Here is a 19048-nt window from a genome sequence, read left to right on the forward strand (position 1 = left end):
AATAGATCGCTTGCGCTATGGCACGTCCTAGTTCTGTCGGTACGTGAAATAGTTGGGCAAGGTACCACGCCTTGCTGAGTAAGAAAGAATTGATCAGCACGACCCTCTGTGTTAGCGCCAAGGTGCGAGTTGCACTCAAGTGAGCCATCGCGCGTATACTGTACAGAACAAGACGCCAATTGGAAGCCGCCGTCTGCAAGAGATTAGGTCGAAATCTGACGCCCAAAATCTTATGCTCACGAGTGACAGTAAACCACGGGCGCGAGAAGCCGCGTGAAACCGCATGAAGCGGTAGAAATATAGTTTTACGAGGATTAATACTCGCACCCGATGCAAGTTCGTATTGGTTTAGAATGGCACGAATGACGTCTAAATCTGAGACCGAGGACTTCAACAAACCAAGATCATCGGCATATGCACTGCACACGTGTTTGGTAACGCCAATACACAGACCCTGACAAGAAGATGCCAATTTCCGCAACAGAGGGTCCAAAGAGATCGCAAGTAACGCCATAGATAAAGGGCATCCTTGTTTCACTGAACATCGTATGGGAACAGGCTCCGAGAGACACCCATTAATGCAAACTCGAGATGACGACGCCGTAAACAAATTAAAGAGCATGTTGATAAATGTCGCTCCGAAACCAAATTTTTGCAACACCCGCCGTAGATATTGGTGGCCAACCCTATCGAACGCCATAGCAAAATCGATCGACAAAATGCCCAATGGTTGTCTGTGCGTCGTCGCATACGCAATTGCGTCGCGATACGTCAACACAGCGTCGTAAATTGTGCGTTGTGGCACTGCGCAGAATTTGTACTCACTAATCACTTTGCTCATGATCACTTTGAAACGAAGCGCTACACATTTCGTAAACAATTTGTAGTCACCGTTGAGGAGAGTGAGGGGACGTAAATCACACATTTTACGATTAGTCGGCGTCTTTGGAGCTGGGGTCACTACGCCTTCCAAAAAAGATGGAGGAACCGACACACCATTTAAGATTTCATTATACAAAGTTGTCAGTACAGGACCAAAGAAATGCCAAAAGCGAAGATAGAATTCCGGCGGTAAGCCGTCAGCGCCTGGTGATTTGTTCTTCGCACACTGTTTGAGCACGTCACGCACTTCCTCGACAGTGAACGGTTCAGTCAGGTGGAGACGATCGGCGACTGTGAGAGAGAACCCGCGGAACGTCAGCAAGGAGATCAGAGACGGCGACGTTGTCACTAGCTTTAGCACTAAAAAGACCGACAAAGTGCCGGTACGCCTCAGCAACAATCTCCGACTGAGTGCGGACGCGCATGCCATCAGCTGTTTCCAGTTCTGTGACGTAACGGCGCGCCGCCCGACGGCGCTCTCGCAATTGACGGAACAAGGAAGGCGCTTCGTCGTCAAAGTAACCAGGAGCCTGACTCCGCACAACACTACCTTTCAGCGACTTCGTCTTCAGAGCCAAAAGGCGGGTTTTAATTTGCCGAATCTGCGCCATCCTGAGATCCGGAGTGTTCGGCTGTAGGCGGATCGCGTCATTGAGACAAGTTTCATAAAAGTGCATGGTGGACCTCTACCAATAAGCAAGCTGTCGACTGAATTCACAGATAGCTTTACGGAGCGCTGTCTTCACGTATTCCACCCACCACGATAGAACAGTGGGATACATGGCACGATATTTCGCAGCCTGCTGCCACACACGAGAAACGACCGGTTCAAAACCAGGGTGCGACAAATGACACACATTGAAATTCCACATAGTCCGCATACGGGGTTTTATGGCTATCAAAGAATGGAAGCGACAAACATAGGCACAGTGGTCCGAAAAGAGAACGGGGTGCACCTGTGACTCGATAACACAACCCTTTTTGTCACCAGAAATATAAATGCGATCGATCCGGCTCCGACCTGTCACATGGTAATAAGTAAACCCCGGTTCGTCGGGATACAAATGACGCCAGGTATCGACTAATTTCATTTCCGTGACAAGCGTTTGCAGTTCTAGACATTTGTAGGGCCGTGGCTCCTGGTCATTATCAGACAATTAAAATCACCACCCAACACTATTGGCAGGCGGTTTCCAGAGGGAAGATGACAAAGATCGCTGCTATAAAACACGCGCCGCTGCGGCTTCCCCTCAGCACCGGAAGGTGCGTACACGTTCACGTATCTGATGTTGTTGATCGTACAGGCCACCCCACGCCCGTTAGGTATCGTAGCAACGTCCGTGTAATCAATGCCGGCCCTAACCAAGAACGCAGTGCCACAGTTACATTCCGGATCAAAGTTAAACAACACCCGATATCCTGGAACTAATTGTAAAAAAAATCGGACACAACTTCTTGCAAAAAGACTACATCGGCAGCAACAAAACGTAAAAAGTCCACCAAGCTCAAGTACTTAGTATGCGACGCCAACCGGTTTAGATTTATAGTAGCGACAACAGATGGAAGGTGTGCTACCATACACAAAAGAATCAAACAACCTAGACGGTAGTTAAAGTACCGTCAGCCTCCTCCACATCCTCTCCCCAGTCACACGGTGGCGTGTGCGAAGACGCAGCCGCAATATCCGTGAGCGTGGTCGCACCGGAAGTTCTCACCGACATAGGTACGTCGTGCGTGGGAGCGACCGCGCGCGGCGCCCAGGGGGGTCTTCGGCTTTTCTCTTTTGCGAGGAATGGACCGGAATTGGCGCGGTAACTATGTCGGTGTCCATTGCACTGCCCGTTTCCCCAGAATGTAGCACACCCTTTAAATGGCGTACTATTTCCTGTCGGCGGTCGTCCGCACGCGCGGACTGACTACTTGCCACCGAATGCTGCTGACGGCGCCCGGAAGGGGCAGCCGTCCGAGCGTCAGTAACGACACGCTGCGAGGCTTTTTGAGACGCCTTCGGCTGTAACTGTGAAGGCTTCGAACGCGGAGAGGGTTTACGTTCTGGAGACGGGCTACGCTTCCTGCCAGAGGAGGACCGTTGCGACAAAAACGCAGAAGTACTTGCACTACGTGCTCGGTCAACAGAGCCGCGACGCCGCGAAGCAGTGTCGCGCCGCGACCAAGGTTTTTGATTTTGAGGAGCAGGGACCTTTGGCAGAGCGCAAGCAGCTACAGAAGCGGGAACCGATTCCGGAGGAAGCGAAACGAGGGCAGTACGCCGACGGACAGGTTCCGACGCCGACGTCACTGTCACATCAGACACTTTGTGACGACACAAATTCCCGTTCAACAGGTATAGATTCGGACGGGTCCGATTGTACATGTTCGTCAAAATGAGAGACATCCGTTTGAACAATGTCCGTCACAACATTGTCTGAGAGCACCGGGTTCGACACTACGTCGGAGACAACAACCGGAGCGGGTTCTGAACCTGTCTCTGTCGACCCGGACGGAATGTCCGACCGTGAAACAGAAGCAATATCATCATCAGCAGGCGGAGGCACGACCGACACGACCGAACCGACATCAACAACAGGGACGACAGGCGTTACGTCCATTGCAACAGCGGTGTCAACATGGCGGGCGGGCGAATGGGGTGCACCTAATGCAACCGCCGCCCACGTTGTCTGTGCGTCACCGTCATCGCCAAGTGGCAACTGCACCGGACGCCTACGGCGCGGACAATGTTGTCTAAAGTGGTCCGTAGCGTTACAATATGAACACGTTTGTGGTTGTCCACTGTATGTAATGAAGGCACAATGACCGGCCATATATAAAAATGACGGAACATGCTTGCGCACAATCATTCTAACGCTGCGAATACCATTATCAACTTGAAAAGGGTACGCAGACGACCACTTCTGTTTTATAACTGACAACACAGTGCCATAAGGGCCAAGACAACGCGAGATGGTCTCCTTTTTAAACTCAAAGGGAAGGTTTAACACTCGCACGTTGCGAACACCAAAGCCTGTATTTGAGATGTTAACATTACTAACACTTCCGTCGGTATGTTTAAATTTCCGGACACCATCATTTACGGTCACGATACTGTCACAAAGATCGGAATTACTCAGCTTTACGAACAGAGAATTTAAGAACGTATCTAATTGCAATCCGAGTACATCACTGTCACTTAATTTTAAATCATTGATCATCCAATTGTGAATTTCCAACACGGAAGGACGGGTTACATTGCGGTCAAATTCACACTGAATGTTGTTCTCGCGATCTTCAGAATCCATTAGTACTCACAGTTCAGATGAAAAACAGCAACCACGAGGCGAACATCCGCCACGCGACACAGCGAGCACGCGACTGACGAAAACACCAACGGCCGAGCGGAGCGCGCTGCACCGAGGCGTTGGCTGGCGCGCGGCCGACGGGCGTATGGCCTGTGCGGGATGTGGCAGTGTCGTGCTGGAAGGCGCCACTGCTGGCGGTGTGAGCTTCCTCGTCTCGCCTCACACGAGATGTTTGCGTCATTTGCAGTGCATTCCCTATCCCTGTCCCCCCACCCCCCCTTCCATCATCGTAACAAGCAAACATGTCGACTCGACTCGTGTAATATTCACTTCGCTGACATCACGTGACGCCGCGCTGACGTTAGAAAACCCGTGCTATATCGATGCCAGGGGCAACTCGTGTAACACATCTGCACTGCCCAGTGAGGCGACACTTGTACTAGCACCCGGTGGGCGCCTGTGAGACGAGGAGATGAGCTGCGGCTTCTGGGCCCAACTGTAACGCTGCGCCTTGGATCAAATAACACTGCACATTGCTGGTGACCCACGTGTTTAGTAGTGGCGCAACTGCTAGGATGCAGCTGAACGTCCATCTTTTGAGAGCGAAAAAATTTTTGCAGTCGGCACATCTTTACAAGCAATCTGATGGCAGAAAACGGCGTGGCCTCACTCTTTCCTGTAGGGTTTCCATTAGCCGTTACGAAAGTGTATTAATTTTCGCCCAGACAGGGACTTGAACCCAGGACCCTTTGGTTGAGCGCCTAACGCTCTGCCGACTCAGCTATGCGGGCCCACGCACGAGCATTATCGTACAGCTGCGTGGTGTGCGAGTGATTCGCATGTCGCAATTGCTGGCTTATGGCTGGAATGGCGACTTCACCGACTTCCCACTGACGCACCGCTGACGCTACTTTTCTGTCGTCTTAAAACGATACACATACCTCCAAGCAGCTGCGAGATCTTAAGAAAAGAAACGCTGCACCACTGCCTTTGCCGCACTCGAACGATTGAATTGCTCCTCTTTACGCAAAATCGCACGCAGCCGGTAGGATTCGAACCTACGCTCCCAGAGGGAATCTGATTTCGAGTCAGACGCCTTAACCACTCGGCCACGACTGCCGGTAGCGCGGTGTTGTCCCGACACATGCAACTGCTACCGTTTAAAGCACTGTGGTGTCAGAAAACGGCGTAGCTGCATTATTTTCCGTAGCGTTTCCACCGCTACCAGACGATTCGCTACCAAAGTATTAAAATTTCCGCCCGAACAGGGACGTGAACCCTGGACCCTTAGGTTAAAAGCCTAATGCTCTACCGACTGGGCTATCTGGGCTCACACGACCATGTGAAACCTCCCACGATGCACAACTATACATTGACTCATGTCCTTTACTGTTGTGCAATCGCTGCATGGGGCCGTTACTAATAAAACGTCGCCTAAATGCTGTCTGCAAACTTATCGCGCTAAGCTCGTAACACACTATCGAAGACTGCTAACACACGATGCAACAACAAATTGCACGAGTCGTTACGTCTCATACGTTGGAGCAGAGAATTTACATGTTTTGTCGACACTCACTGGGCAATTGGAAAATTTGCAAGCATTTCGAATGCAATGTTTCCCACGTTTTCGCTCATTTCATGGTTCCGTTGAAGACGTTCTTCACCACCTGACACAGAAAAAGGATCGCAGACGGTAGGACTTTTTTGATTCTTTTATGAAACAACCCCTTTGAACAATTATACAAGACTGTGCTTAAACTGACATAAAATATTTTTTTAGCGCAACGCAATCTGACTTTCAAAAATCCCTACAAAAGAATGGCCATGACTAACATTAAACTATACCTTTCACTAATCACTTACCTCACAAAAATCTTCGCTGCTCAAGCTACTGCAATACAGCGAGCGCCACTACTGCCAGCTAAATAAAAGATTCAAACTATGGAACGCACTAACTACTGATGGGGATAGTTAGCAAATGAAAGATATTAATAGAGAACAAACAATGTATTTACCTTGATATCATCATATATAAATATAGCAGTTCATGACAAATTACAAAACTCCGCCATCTCTCTCCCCACATCCACCACTGCTGGCGGCTCACCTCCAACTGCGCAACGCTACGCGCTGTTCACATCCAGCTGCCTAACACTACAATGGCGAGTATTACAACAATGCAAAACAGCCACAGACTGCACACAGCACAGCCAGTGATTTTCATATTGAGCGCTACGTAACGTTGCCAATAAGAAAACATAAACAGCCTACTTACATAGAGAAAACATAAACAGGCTACTTATATAGCCCCCATGCTCCCCACAAAAAATTTTACAAATTGGGTTGGGCAGTGGCCAATACAGATTTGAAAAAATTTTTCATAATTGCAATAACAAAGATATCAAATGCACACACTTATTGATACAATGTTGGTCAAAAGCTAAAAATTTCTCACAGTCCATAAAGACAGTCCTCATCATTCGTCACAGTAAAATTGCAGTGTTTTTCTCAAAGTCTGAGCAGTAAAGGAAAATGCACACAGAAGTAGTGGATTTCCATGCAATCTTGAAGAAGTAGTGTTGTCCTTCCAACGGAACGACAGTGCTGACTCTTGACATGCATACAGGTAATGGGCCACAACAGAGCAAACCCACAGCAGAGTCAGTCGAAATTTTGAAGAGTATTGGTAGGTAGGTCATCACAGAGCAGACCCACTGTAATCCTGGTAGAGATTACGGTATTGGTGGGCCACCAGAGGTGCAGACCCACTGCAGTCCTTGTAGAAATAATGGTATTCGTGGGTCATCAAAGATGCAGACCCACTGTAGTCCTTGTAGAGATGGCCAGCCGCCATCTGTTGTGACTGTGCAGGTGCACAATCACCATTGAAGAGTCTTGCGGATAATATAGCAAGTCCATAACCACCACTTGTGCACTCACAAAGTTTTTGGAATTGTCCTTAGAACCAGCAATGCTGTTATCCAGTCCCTTGCTGAATCATTAACACACGTGCAAACACTAACACTCCCTACTTCTCACATATTGTCCATATACTATGACCAACAGAAACGTGTGCAGTGAAATGTTACTTAATTTGAAGAACTGGTAACAATTACAATTTGGTAACATAAAAATACAGTAACAAAGGTACAAAATACATCATTAAAGAACATAATAATACAGATAACATTTGTAGTACAGGCTTTACAAAAGAATAGAAATAAACATATACATCAGTGTTACAGGAATTATGACATGAGTACATACATAGAAGATCAGAATAACTTGCGAAACATCAACTTCACACATGAGCATTTAAACAGAATAAATAATGTCTAACATCTTTACAAAGTAAATAACATATTATTAATGCCAATTATATTTGAGGATAACTGTATTCCTCATCATAGTGAATGTAGCTTAATATTAAAAGAAAAAAAAATTCTATGAAACTACACAGAGACAGGAAGAAACTACACAAGGGTACACAAACACATAGTGGGATAACACCAATAGGAAAGGACAGGGTTCGTTTTCAGTGTAACTTTTGGTACTGCAGTATTTTGCGAACAAAACCTTTTTTGTTCGTGGAGATCTCCCTTCGTTCATCATTATATCCAAAAAGTCCTATCTGTACCTCTTTTCTGTATTCTAACCATATTTCTTTCAAAAGAAATATGGCTCATTGTACAATACTCATTTAGGCCCAAATCGTTTTCATATAACTTTCAAAGCATTCTTTCCCTATTCTCCATAGTTAGGTTCTTATATAGTCTACCCCCTCTTAAGCTAACTTAAATCTACTGAGCTCAGATATTAAACTAAGGGATGAAGCAATGCCGCAGCACAAAACAATTAACACAAACAGCAATGACAAAAAAATGGAAATTTGCAAAGCAAGCTACAGTGAATCTAAATTACCAAGCAATGCAACATTACAACTAATATGAGCCAATGTGCAGCAACGAGAAAAATAAATGAGTAGTAAAACTGGCTTAGCAGAGTAACACAAAGTCAAATTCAGTAACGCTATGCCTGGCAAACAGCAGCTTATATCTAAACATGACATAGCTCAAGCAAAAAAAATAGTACACTAAAGATAACAATGCAGATAATGGAAATGTATAATCACATCTTAATGTCTAAGTAATTAAAGTGGTGCACCACAAGAAGTTATTCTACCAAAAAGTTACCAATTACTTGAAAAGAAAATTATGAATGCAGTTCCTGTGAAGGTAAATGTCATTTTGTGCTCCCTCATTTTTTTAAAAAAATTATTATTTACTCGATCTGTAGACAGAAAATATTTATATTAGTACATCTACAAAATTTTATTTTAACCAATGCTGCAGTGCAGCTAGAAACTAGATATCAAATGAAATAAGCAACTATGTACAAAGCAAAGCATAAGAACATCGTTCAATAGTCATGTGGCATTTCATAAGTAGTAAAAAAATCTCTCATCTAGAAAGACAGTAGTCATAGTCAGGTGTGTAGACAAACTATTTCTTGTCATTTCATTAGGCATTTCAGTAAATATCAGAAAGTATGATATGTTTTCAAGTAATCAGCGTGTCGGATTTGCGATGCTTTCTCTAAAGGAATGACAATGGCCAGGATAATGGCCTTCCTTTTTTTTTTCCTGTGCTCTGAAAGGCACGCGCTAATGGCTTTTTCTCCAGGCGTCTGACACAGCTGGGTGCCAACGACGCATTACGTGCAGGTGGTCACTTAATTTTCTTACGGAAATATTTACGACAACAGTTTCCGCTACAGTGGCAGTCTCATATAAAAATATTTCACAGGTCAAGAATTAGCGTTGCAAATCTATAGAAAGAAAATCCTATAAATATAAGTGTCCAAATAAAATATTCGTCAGCATTGTGATACAGTCACGCATTTACGCACATTTCATAACTCTTAAAGTACGATTCTTGGTTTCCAACATACTTCTTATTCCTCATATACGATAGCATCATCTTATTGATCATAAACATATCTCAACAGCATAATACACATCGTCGTCGTAATAATAACATCATAACACCTCAGTCAAATCTCAAAAACGTCGTAGCTTTCTGCAATAATTTCAAAACCTAAAAAAAATTCTCTGCTCATTTCAATAGTGTCATCTACCTGAAACGTACTTTAAAATCATGCTCCCTTACCAAATATATCATTCAAAGCTCTCATAGTATCACAATGGTTCTGAAAAAATATGAACAGTCACACAGTACAGACAAAATACAATTTTGTAAGTGTGAAGTTATCCAACTGTGTAATTACGTAAACATCTGTCACTGATGTAGTAAAAAAAAATGTTTATCTCTCAGTTAAATGATCAGATAGCTGTGTAATTTGTGTGTTAGAGAAATATGGTACCGATGTGTAAAGTTGTATAAGCAAATACCATATTAGCTAGGGTTCCTTGTGGTTGCCACACACATGGTACACAAAGTAAGTGTGTACCCCCCTGAGGATTAATGTAATTATACCCTCAGGTGTTACAGATTACAGCAATGAAATGAAATGTATCACTAAAAACCTTTGTATCATTGTACTTCAAATATCTTTAAAAATAAATGTTTTAAGTACAAAATTAATCACTCAAATGCGTGTCCTGTAGCGCTAAATGTGCGTCTTGCTGTAAGATAATTCTGTGGAAGTGTCGTACTTATCGTCCTCCGAAAGCTAAGTTCTGCAGAAGTCAGTGTACTTACCTCATGATAAACAAAAGTGAAATGCTTTATGTATAGATATCTTAGTTATTACGCTTATTGCCATGATGAAGAAAGTACTGTGCTGTAACGTATTGTTGTGCTACGGAAAAGGCAATCTCATTGTAGCTATACCACAAAAGTTACTACTAAAACATGTTTTACTTTGCAGAATAATTCAGAAAAACTGTGCAAATATAAAACAGAAACACTGCAAAAGCAACATTGTAAATTGTCACTCATTAGTAGCGTCGTGATAAAATCGTGTAGCTGTCACATAAACTAACCACTGTGCCATCTGGTATCTCACTGAAAGTACTTTAAATCCAGAATATATTTTCAAGTAAACCAAAATGTTGCACTAAAATCTCATTAGCAGTACCAGTACATGTTCTATGTATGTAAGCCTTATAGTCGTTCCATAATCGTGCAACTAACAAGCAAGAATGTACACACACAATAACACTGTGACGTCTGTTCACTATAACAATGCATTCGTCATTTCTGTTTCAATCAGTTCTCTTGGTTCTTGACTGGATATTTAACTTCAAACATTGTTGCATGTTAACAGATTCTAAGTCTGACAAGCATACTAGTAATGTAAAGTGAAAAGTTTTATGGCAATGACAAAGTTAAAAAGCAGATTATCTTTCAATAAATGGTTTTACATGTGAAATGTGGTGTAAACCTTTACTCTTCCTAGTACGCAGAGTTTCAACTTCAACGCAATTATCATGTGGTATACGTCGGATTCTGTATGGTCCATTGTAAACTAGAAAGAATTTGTGACTCAAGTGTTTCTTCTTATGTGACAATGAATGAGCTTTAATGAGAACTTTCTGACCAATATACAATTTCTTTGCATTTGCTTTACCGTGTAGTTTTCTCCTTTTGTCTGCTGCAGATTTTATATTTTTAAGAGCCAAATCAATTATGTCTTTGTGTCGAAGTTTACGTGTATTCGGGAAAGGTACAAGCTCTCTGATGCTGTTCGGTGGTTCTTCATTCTTCAGTACAAGAGTAGGTGGTAAAGCAGTGGAATCATGAGGCATTTCATTCAGCACATTTTGAAATAATTGTAGATATCTGTCCCAATGCTGATGCTTTTTGTGACAATAAAGTCTGCAAAGCTTATTGATTTCTTTCATAATCCGTTCAGACGGGTTGCAATGTGGTGAGTACAATGAAATAAAAACAGGTTTGATTTTATGATTCCGAAGCGTGCGTGACCAAACAGCAGATCCAAATTGCGGTCCGTTATCTGAAATGACTTTAGCAACGTGGCCAACTTCACGTAAGAAATTTTTAACAAAGGCGTTGGAGACAGATCGTCCAGTGGCTTTACGTAACGGAGTGAAAGAAACAAATTTTGAAGTAAGTTCAACAGCGACTAGAACGTACGAAAATCCATTGGATGTTCTGACAAGCGGTCCCAAGAGATCAACAGCAGCAAATTCTTTTAATTTAGAAGGAATAATAGGAAACAACGGAGCACGATGTGAGACAGTAGATGGTTTCGCCTTTTGACAAAGTTTACAAATAGACAAGACTCTTCGAATTCTTTTTTCCATATTGTTAAAATAACAAGTCGTTCGAAGAATATGATAACATTTTCGTGGGCCAAAATGTGCGTAGCTGAAATGAATGTACCAAATGAGCTTATTAACAAAATCGTCTGGAATGCAAAGTACCCATAGCTTGTCATCAACAGTGCAGCGTTTGAAGAGTATATTGTTTCTAACCAGGTAATAATGCCGAATCTGAGTGTATGTCTTTTCATGCCATTTACTTTTGATGTCTTTCCAAATTGGATCTTTATCTTGTTCATGAGCAATGTCCTTTAAAGATGTGGTGATGAAGTTTTCAAAGGCGACTTTCTGAATGTAAAGAATACTGAAATTTTTCTCGAGGTTGCCTTCTGTGTTACTTTTCTCAAGCCCAGCCGGTGCGCGTGACAGCGCGTCCGCAACAATGTTCTCCTTGCCGGGAATGTAGACTATTGTAAAGTGGAATTCTTGCAGAAACAATGCCCAACGTTTTAACCTGTCATGATTTAATTTTGAAGACATAAGAAATTGTAATGCACGATGATCACTGTATACTTTTACGTGCTTACCAGAAAGAAAGAAACGGAATTTGTTAAATGCCCAAACGATAGCTAAAGCTTCTAATTCAGTAACGGAATAATTTTTTTCAGATTTTGTTAGCACTCGGCTAGCAAAAGCAATGGTTTTCTGAATGGTAGTGTCATTTTCTGTGGCTTCTTGAAATAAATGGGCACCAAGACCGACTTTAGAAGAATCCGTGCTAAGGCAGAAATCTTGTGACAGATCTGGATGAGCTAAGATTGGCGCATGAAGTAACGCTTCATTCAAAGAATTGAATTCCAACTGTGCTTGTTCGTCCCAGTTCCAAATAGTATTTTTTCCAGTGAGAGAACAAAGTTTTGGTGTAACAAGAATTTGCATATTCAGAAAACGACGGTAAAAATTTACGAGACCTAGAAAACTGCGGACTTGTCTTTTTGTGGATGGCACTGGAATGGCTCTGATTGCTTCTAACTTTTCAGGATCCGGCTGAATCCCTTCAGAAGAAATAATATGTCCCAAAAACTTCACCTTTGTCCTACCGAATTCAGACTTTTCCAAGTTAACTTTAATTCCAGATTCTGCAAAAATACGTAACAAACTGTTGAGGATGCGATTATGTTGTTGCCATGAAGCTTCTGCTATCAGAATATCGTCCACATATCAGGTGATGTGACGTTTTAAGAACTCAGGTAATATGGAATTTAACCCACGAATGAATGCTGCCGAAGAAATGTTCAAACCAAAAGGAAGTTTCCGAAACTGATAACAAACGCCGAAACAAAGGAAAGCTGTGTATTTTCTACATTCTGGATGAAGTTCGATCTGATAAAAGCTGGATCTGAGATCAATGGAAGACAACACTTTTACACCATTAAAATTTTGAAGAAGTTCTTCTAACGTTTGCGGCCTGTCTGTTTCAGGAATAATGATCGTATTGATTTGTCTCGAATCTAAGACAAGCCTGATCGATCCATTTTTCTTCTCAACAACATGTAATGGATTGTTGTATGAGCTTACTGCAGGCTCAATAATGCCCTCATTAAGCATAGATTGTATTTCTGTTCTAACACGGTCCCTATAATGCGCCGGAATTACGTATGGTCTAACACAAAATTTAGTATGCTCACGAACACGAAATTGGTATTGAAATCCCTTGATTGTTCCTGTTTTATGAGTAAAAACTGTGGAATGTGCTTGTAAAATCTCAAAAAGGTCCTGCCTATCAGTGTCACTACAATTCTCAATTGTTTGAATTTTATTCTGAATTAACTCATTAATTTCAAACATGCCGTCGATGTCATCCCTGTCAGTACTTGCAGAGTGATTGTTAGTGTCTAGTTCCGTAGAAAATTCCGAACTGTTGTCTAACAGAACGTAAAGCCGATTAATTTCCTCATCATGGTCGAGAGCCAGTCTTCAAATTTCAAAGCTATTGACTTACCTTCTATCTCTAAACTTATTTCAGCATCGTGAAAGCTTAAGACTGCTTTGTATTCATTCAAAAAGTCTACTCCCAGTATGATTTCCGTCGACAATAATGGAACAATAAGAAAGTTCATAGAGAAGCTGTGGCTTTGGCAAAAGAATTCTAAATTGGTTTGTTGGCGTACATCTACACTTTTTCCAAAGATTGCACCTTGTAATTTAATCTTACGTAACGGAAGTGTGGGGCAATCGTTTGATTTGTTGCATTTGCTAAAAGCTGTTTCACTAATTACTGAAATGGGACTGCCAGAGTCAAGTACTGCCGTAAATTTTACGTCATTTACTGTAATGTGAATCACAGGATATGCAATGTTGTTATGTTTTACGTCGTGTTCCTGGAGTAAGATGTCCCTAATGTCTTCCATTTTTATGTAATTACTAGCTAGGGCAGCTGCGTCGTTAGTGTCATAAGAAAGTTTTGTGGCTGCCAGCAGTGTGAGTCATTGCCTATTGTCTCTTTGTTGGCGCACGTCGTTATTGGGATTTGGAGATCTAACTTCTACAAATTCACTTCCTCGAGAGGGCCCTGCTCTGTTTGAATCCCGCCAGTTCGGATGCAATTCAGGTCTGTCGTTACGATCACATCGTCTGTCGTCATGTCGGTAGTTCCTGTAGTTTCTTTCTTGTCAGTTAAGTGGTGGAGAATTTCTCCCTGAATCGTAACTGTGCGCCGAACTGTTGCGTCTGAAGTTATTCTGTCTCCCTTGATAATAATTGTTTTGGTTCCCATATTGTCTGTTTCTCTGATTGTCTCTGTGATAGTCATTACTACGGAAATGCGATCTTTCTCTGTAACTATTATTACTCTGCCAGCGGTTGTCATATGGGTGGTGTCTGTTTTGGTCACGATATGTGTTGTGAGAATAGCCTTGTCGCGTCCAGTTATTATTTCTTTCATCGCGGAATTGCGACTGATGTGATCTGTAATTGTTGTGCTCCTGCGTTCCGCGATTGTCAGTGTCACTTTCCAGTTCTTGTAACAGTCCCTGAAAAGCTTCAATGTCGTCTTTGCAACGTCCTGCTAAGATAATATGTCGTAAATGTTCAGGCAGTTTGATTAAGCAAATTCGTATGAGTTCTGAGGGGCTGTATGGGTTTGAAAGATACTGATTCTTATGCAACATGTCTTCAAAATATTTCATAAGACTGGAAAATTCAGATTGTTCGAAATGTTTCATCATTATGATACCATGTTTTACTCGGTCTTGTGTGGCTTGAGACCAATATGCTGAGAGGAAGGCATGGTAAAATTCTCCTTCACTGTGGCAATCGTGAATGACCGATCGCATTCTTACAGCTGGTTCATTCCCTAAGTAGCCACACATAAATTCTAATCTGTGTTCCAACGACCAGTTGGGAGGAAAACATTGAGAGAATTGATGGAGCCATGCTTGTGGATGAATGTCGTTGCCAGAATTCTTAAATGTTTTGAATTTACGTGTAGTAATGAACAGCTTATAGTCAAAGTCATCATGTCGGCGAGTCGCATGTCGGTCATTGTTACGTCGTGTCGGCGGTTCCATCTCAAAATTCGGTCCACCTTTCCAATTCCTTTCATAATTACCGAAATGCCCTGTGTTATTATTTTGTGGCTTTTCCGTATTTCTAAGTTCCTCTTCCCGTGTTGGAGCGCGAGTGTCCTCTGAAATATGTAATTCTTGTATCACCTGCGTCAACTGATCTTGTACTTCCCGGATTTCTCTTTTGTACTGTGTATTGATTTGATTTTGATTTTGTTCGAATTTTCTTATTTGTTCATACTCTTCTGTGTCAGTGAAGGCTATGGGTCTTGTGTCATTCAGATCATCATCTACCTTTGTAGATAAGTTAGTGACCTGATCCGAAAGTTCGGCTACTTTCTCCGATAGTGAACACATTTCCTCAGTGTGTTTTTCTGAACCAAGTTTCAGAGTGTCCATTTGTGTTGAAATCGAATCTACTGTGTCCTTTAAGTTTTCCTGAGCTTTTGCAAGTTGCGTAACCGAATCGGTAGATGCAACTGAGTCAATTTTAGCCCACAAGATCTCATGATTTTCATGAACAATGGTTTGCAGTTCTTTTATGGCTGCTTTGTGATTCTGTAATGCATTTTCATGCCGCGAAAAAATAGGTTGAAAATGCTCACAAATTTGTGTTTTTACGTCATTACAGACTTTTTGACATTTCGATTCAATGTTATGTAACTCAGTAGTTAAATCTTCACGTGTTTGTTCAAGCGTGGTGTGAAGATCTTGTTCCATTGCGTCTAACTGTTGCTGTGTATGTCTCTGGTGTTGTTCCATTGTGTCTAACTTTTGAAGCTTTTGCTGTGTTTGTCTCTGATTTTGTTCCAGCGTTGTGTCTAACTTTTGTAGCCTTTGTCCCATTTGTTGCATTAACTGTAATAAGAGTGCACTGGTGTCTGAAACATGTTCCTCAGTGCTATTCGGCAGTGCATTTGAACTGGCAATATTCGCATTTTGTAAAGCAGAAAATGTGTCTTGATTTATTTGAGAAAACGGTGAGGACGCAACACCTGAATCTACAGTATTTGCAAGATTGTGTCCTGTCATTTCAGAATCCTGAGGCGAGCTGTTGCCGACCGATCGATCGATAATGCTTCCCTGTTCACTACCTGTTTCACTGTCTACACCATTGTTTGCAGCCCGCTCCATTTCCCTATGCACAATTACCAAATTACTACTTTGAACATCAGTTAATTCATTACTCGGTGGCGCTAACACACTGCTTTCTTCACTGTCATTTCTCAATTTACTTTGGAGCCTAGTATTACGTTTTTCACACGCCATTATTGTCACAATATTTCACACGACAACACAGAAAAGCACAATTTTAAGAGCAAAAATAAGAGAACACATAAACATAGAACTGAAAATAATATCTAGTTAATTGCAGCTGTGAAATACTTGGTGCAAATCTACATGCATGCCACAACTGTTTTACTGTACAACAATGAAAGACTGCAACTACAAAGGAGATTTTCTCTACAATTACGCGCTAGCAATAAACAAAATCTACACTAATTACACAAACTACAAGAAAAAATCAGAAGATTCCAGTGAGGTATCCTCGGCTAAGGGTCGACATATGAAACGACCCCTTTGAACAATTATACAAGACTGTGCTTAAACTGACATAAAATATTTTTTTAGCGCAACGCAATCTGACTTTCAAAAATCCCTACAAAAGAATGGCCATGACTAACATTAAACTATACCTTTCACTAATCACTTACCTCACAAAAATCTTCGCTGCTCAAGCTACTGCAATACAGCGAGCGCCACTACTGCCAGCTAAATAAAAGATTCAAACTATGGAACGCACTAACTACTGATGGGGATAGTTAGCAAATGAAAGATATTAATAGAGAACAAACAATGTATTTACCTTGATATCATCATATATAAATATAGCAGTTCATGACAAATTACAAAACTCCGCCATCTCTCTCCCCACATCCACCACTGCTGGCGGCTCACCTCCAACTGCGCAACGCTACGCGCTGTTCACATCCAGCTGCCTAACACTACAATGGCGAGTATTACATCAATGCAAAACAGCCACAGACTGCACACAGCACAGCCAGCGATTTTCATATAGAGCGCTACGTAACGTTGCCAATAAGAAAACATAAACAGCCTACTTACATAGAGAAAACATAAACAGCCTACTTATAGATGCAACAACAAATTGCAGGAGTCGTTACGTCTCATACGTTGGAGCAGAGAATTTACATGTTTTGTCGACACTCACTGGGCAATTGGAAAATTCGCAAGCATTTCGAATGCAATGTTTCCCACGTTTTCGCTCATTTCATGGTTCCGTTGAAGATGTTCTTCACCACCTGACACAGAAAAAGGATCGCAGACGGTAGGACTTTTTTGATTCTTTTGCTACTAAGGGAGTTAGTTGTCTAGTGAGTTCCTCTTATGGCATGCACTAGACAACCAGAACAGCCACAGGAGAGAGTCATTTTCGTTGTCAGCGGTAGTTGCATTATCGCCAACGCAGAGCAATTCCATTGGCTTCGCATCAGAACGAATACCTGCCGAAACCCGGGACCTTTAGATCTTCAGTCTAACGCTCTCCCAACTGAGCTATTTCGGCTGACATTGAACGTTGCTGTTTGCATGTGTTCGTTAACCTCTGCCTCGTTGCCAATTTCACAGTCACCTTCGTCTGATACGACACACGGACGCTGAAATGCGAGCAGCCGATGCAGTGAAGTCCCACACACATTTCTTCTGCTTCCATCATCGTAACAAGCAAACATGTCGACTCGATTCGTGTAATATTCACTTCGCTGACTTCACGTGACGCCGTGCTGACGCTAGAAAGCCCGTGCTATATCGATGCCAGGGGCAACTCGTGTGCAGAGAACGAGACACAAGAAGGAGTGAGCCTCTCCACCGTATGAGAGGCAGTTTCTAGCAGATACACACGGTAAAACATTCGACCTGCGTTAGCTCATAAATTGCTACACGTCATCGTCTGCAAGCTAAAATGGACACATCTGCACTGCCCAGTGAGGCGACACTTGTACTAACACCCGGTGGGCGGCTGTGAGACGAGGAGATGAGCTGCGGCTTCTGGGCGCGACTGTAACGCTGCGCCCTGGATCAAATAACACTGCACATTGCTGGTGACCCACGTGTTTAGTAGTGGCGCAACTGCTAAGATGCAGCTGAACGTCCATCTTTTGAGAGCGAGAAAATTTTCATAGTCGGCAGGACTCGAACCTACGCTCCCAGAGGGAATCTGATTTCAAGTCAGACGCCCTAACCACTTTTTTTTTGTTTTTTTTTTTTTTTTTTTCATTGCTGGTGACCCACGTGTTTAGTAGTGACGCAACTGCTAGGATGCAAGTGAACGTCCGCCTTTTGAGAGCTAGAAAACTATCGCAGTCGGCAGGACTCGAACCTACGCTCCCAGAGGGAATCTGATTTCAAGTCAGACGCCTTAACCACTTTTTTGTTTTTTAGTCAGACGCCTTAACCACTTTTTTTCCTTAACCACTTTTTTTTCTTCTTTTTTATCCCGTTTTTTGCCTGAGACCGCTTGTTTTGTTTTTGTGTCTTTTTGGAAGCCATCAGTAGGCGCATGACGGGGACAAAGAGGGCAGGGGTCAAAGAACTTGCGGCCTGGCCACGATGGCCCCGCCATTACTCCCACCGAATGGCTCCTTCAGTACATTTTACATGTTATAGAAAAGCGGTTGTAGTCGTGTGTGGTCTTTGCCTGCTCTTTTTATTTTGGTGCGGAGCACTGTTTGTACGACGTCTGGGTGGACTTCTCATTGGAAGGCTGTCATTCGAGTGATCATTCAACAGTCATTCGAGTAGGAAACATGTTATTTTACCTCAATATACCTCCAGCATTTATGAGACACATATTGGGGGGACCGACATAACAGAAATGGATAAAAGAAGAGGCATTTCTTTCATCTTGAACGTAGATCTCATACTTCATTCCTTCAGTACCCCTATAATAGTAACTTTATTGTTAGACTGTGCTTTTTAACCAACACCTATTCTTTCGAATAAAATGATCAACATGTTTCCATACATTTTCCTGTGGT

The 19048-nt window shown here is 42.5% G+C and overlaps 2 non-coding genes across 2 annotated transcripts; both read right to left on the reverse strand.

Moving 5' to 3' along the window:
- Nucleotides 1-5215: 5215 nt before the first annotated feature.
- Nucleotides 5216-5297, reverse strand: Trnas-cga. The gene has a single exon. It is a non-coding gene; the product is annotated as a tRNA-Ser (tRNA).
- A 138-nt stretch (nucleotides 5298-5435) lies between these two features.
- On the reverse strand, nucleotides 5436-5508 carry Trnak-uuu. The gene has a single exon. It is a non-coding gene; the product is annotated as a tRNA-Lys (tRNA).
- Nucleotides 5509-19048: the final 13540 nt, after the last annotated feature.

Source organism: Schistocerca piceifrons, chromosome 3 (assembly GCF_021461385.2).
Source record: "Schistocerca piceifrons isolate TAMUIC-IGC-003096 chromosome 3, iqSchPice1.1, whole genome shotgun sequence".
Classification (NCBI taxonomy): domain Eukaryota; kingdom Metazoa; phylum Arthropoda; class Insecta; order Orthoptera; family Acrididae; genus Schistocerca; species Schistocerca piceifrons.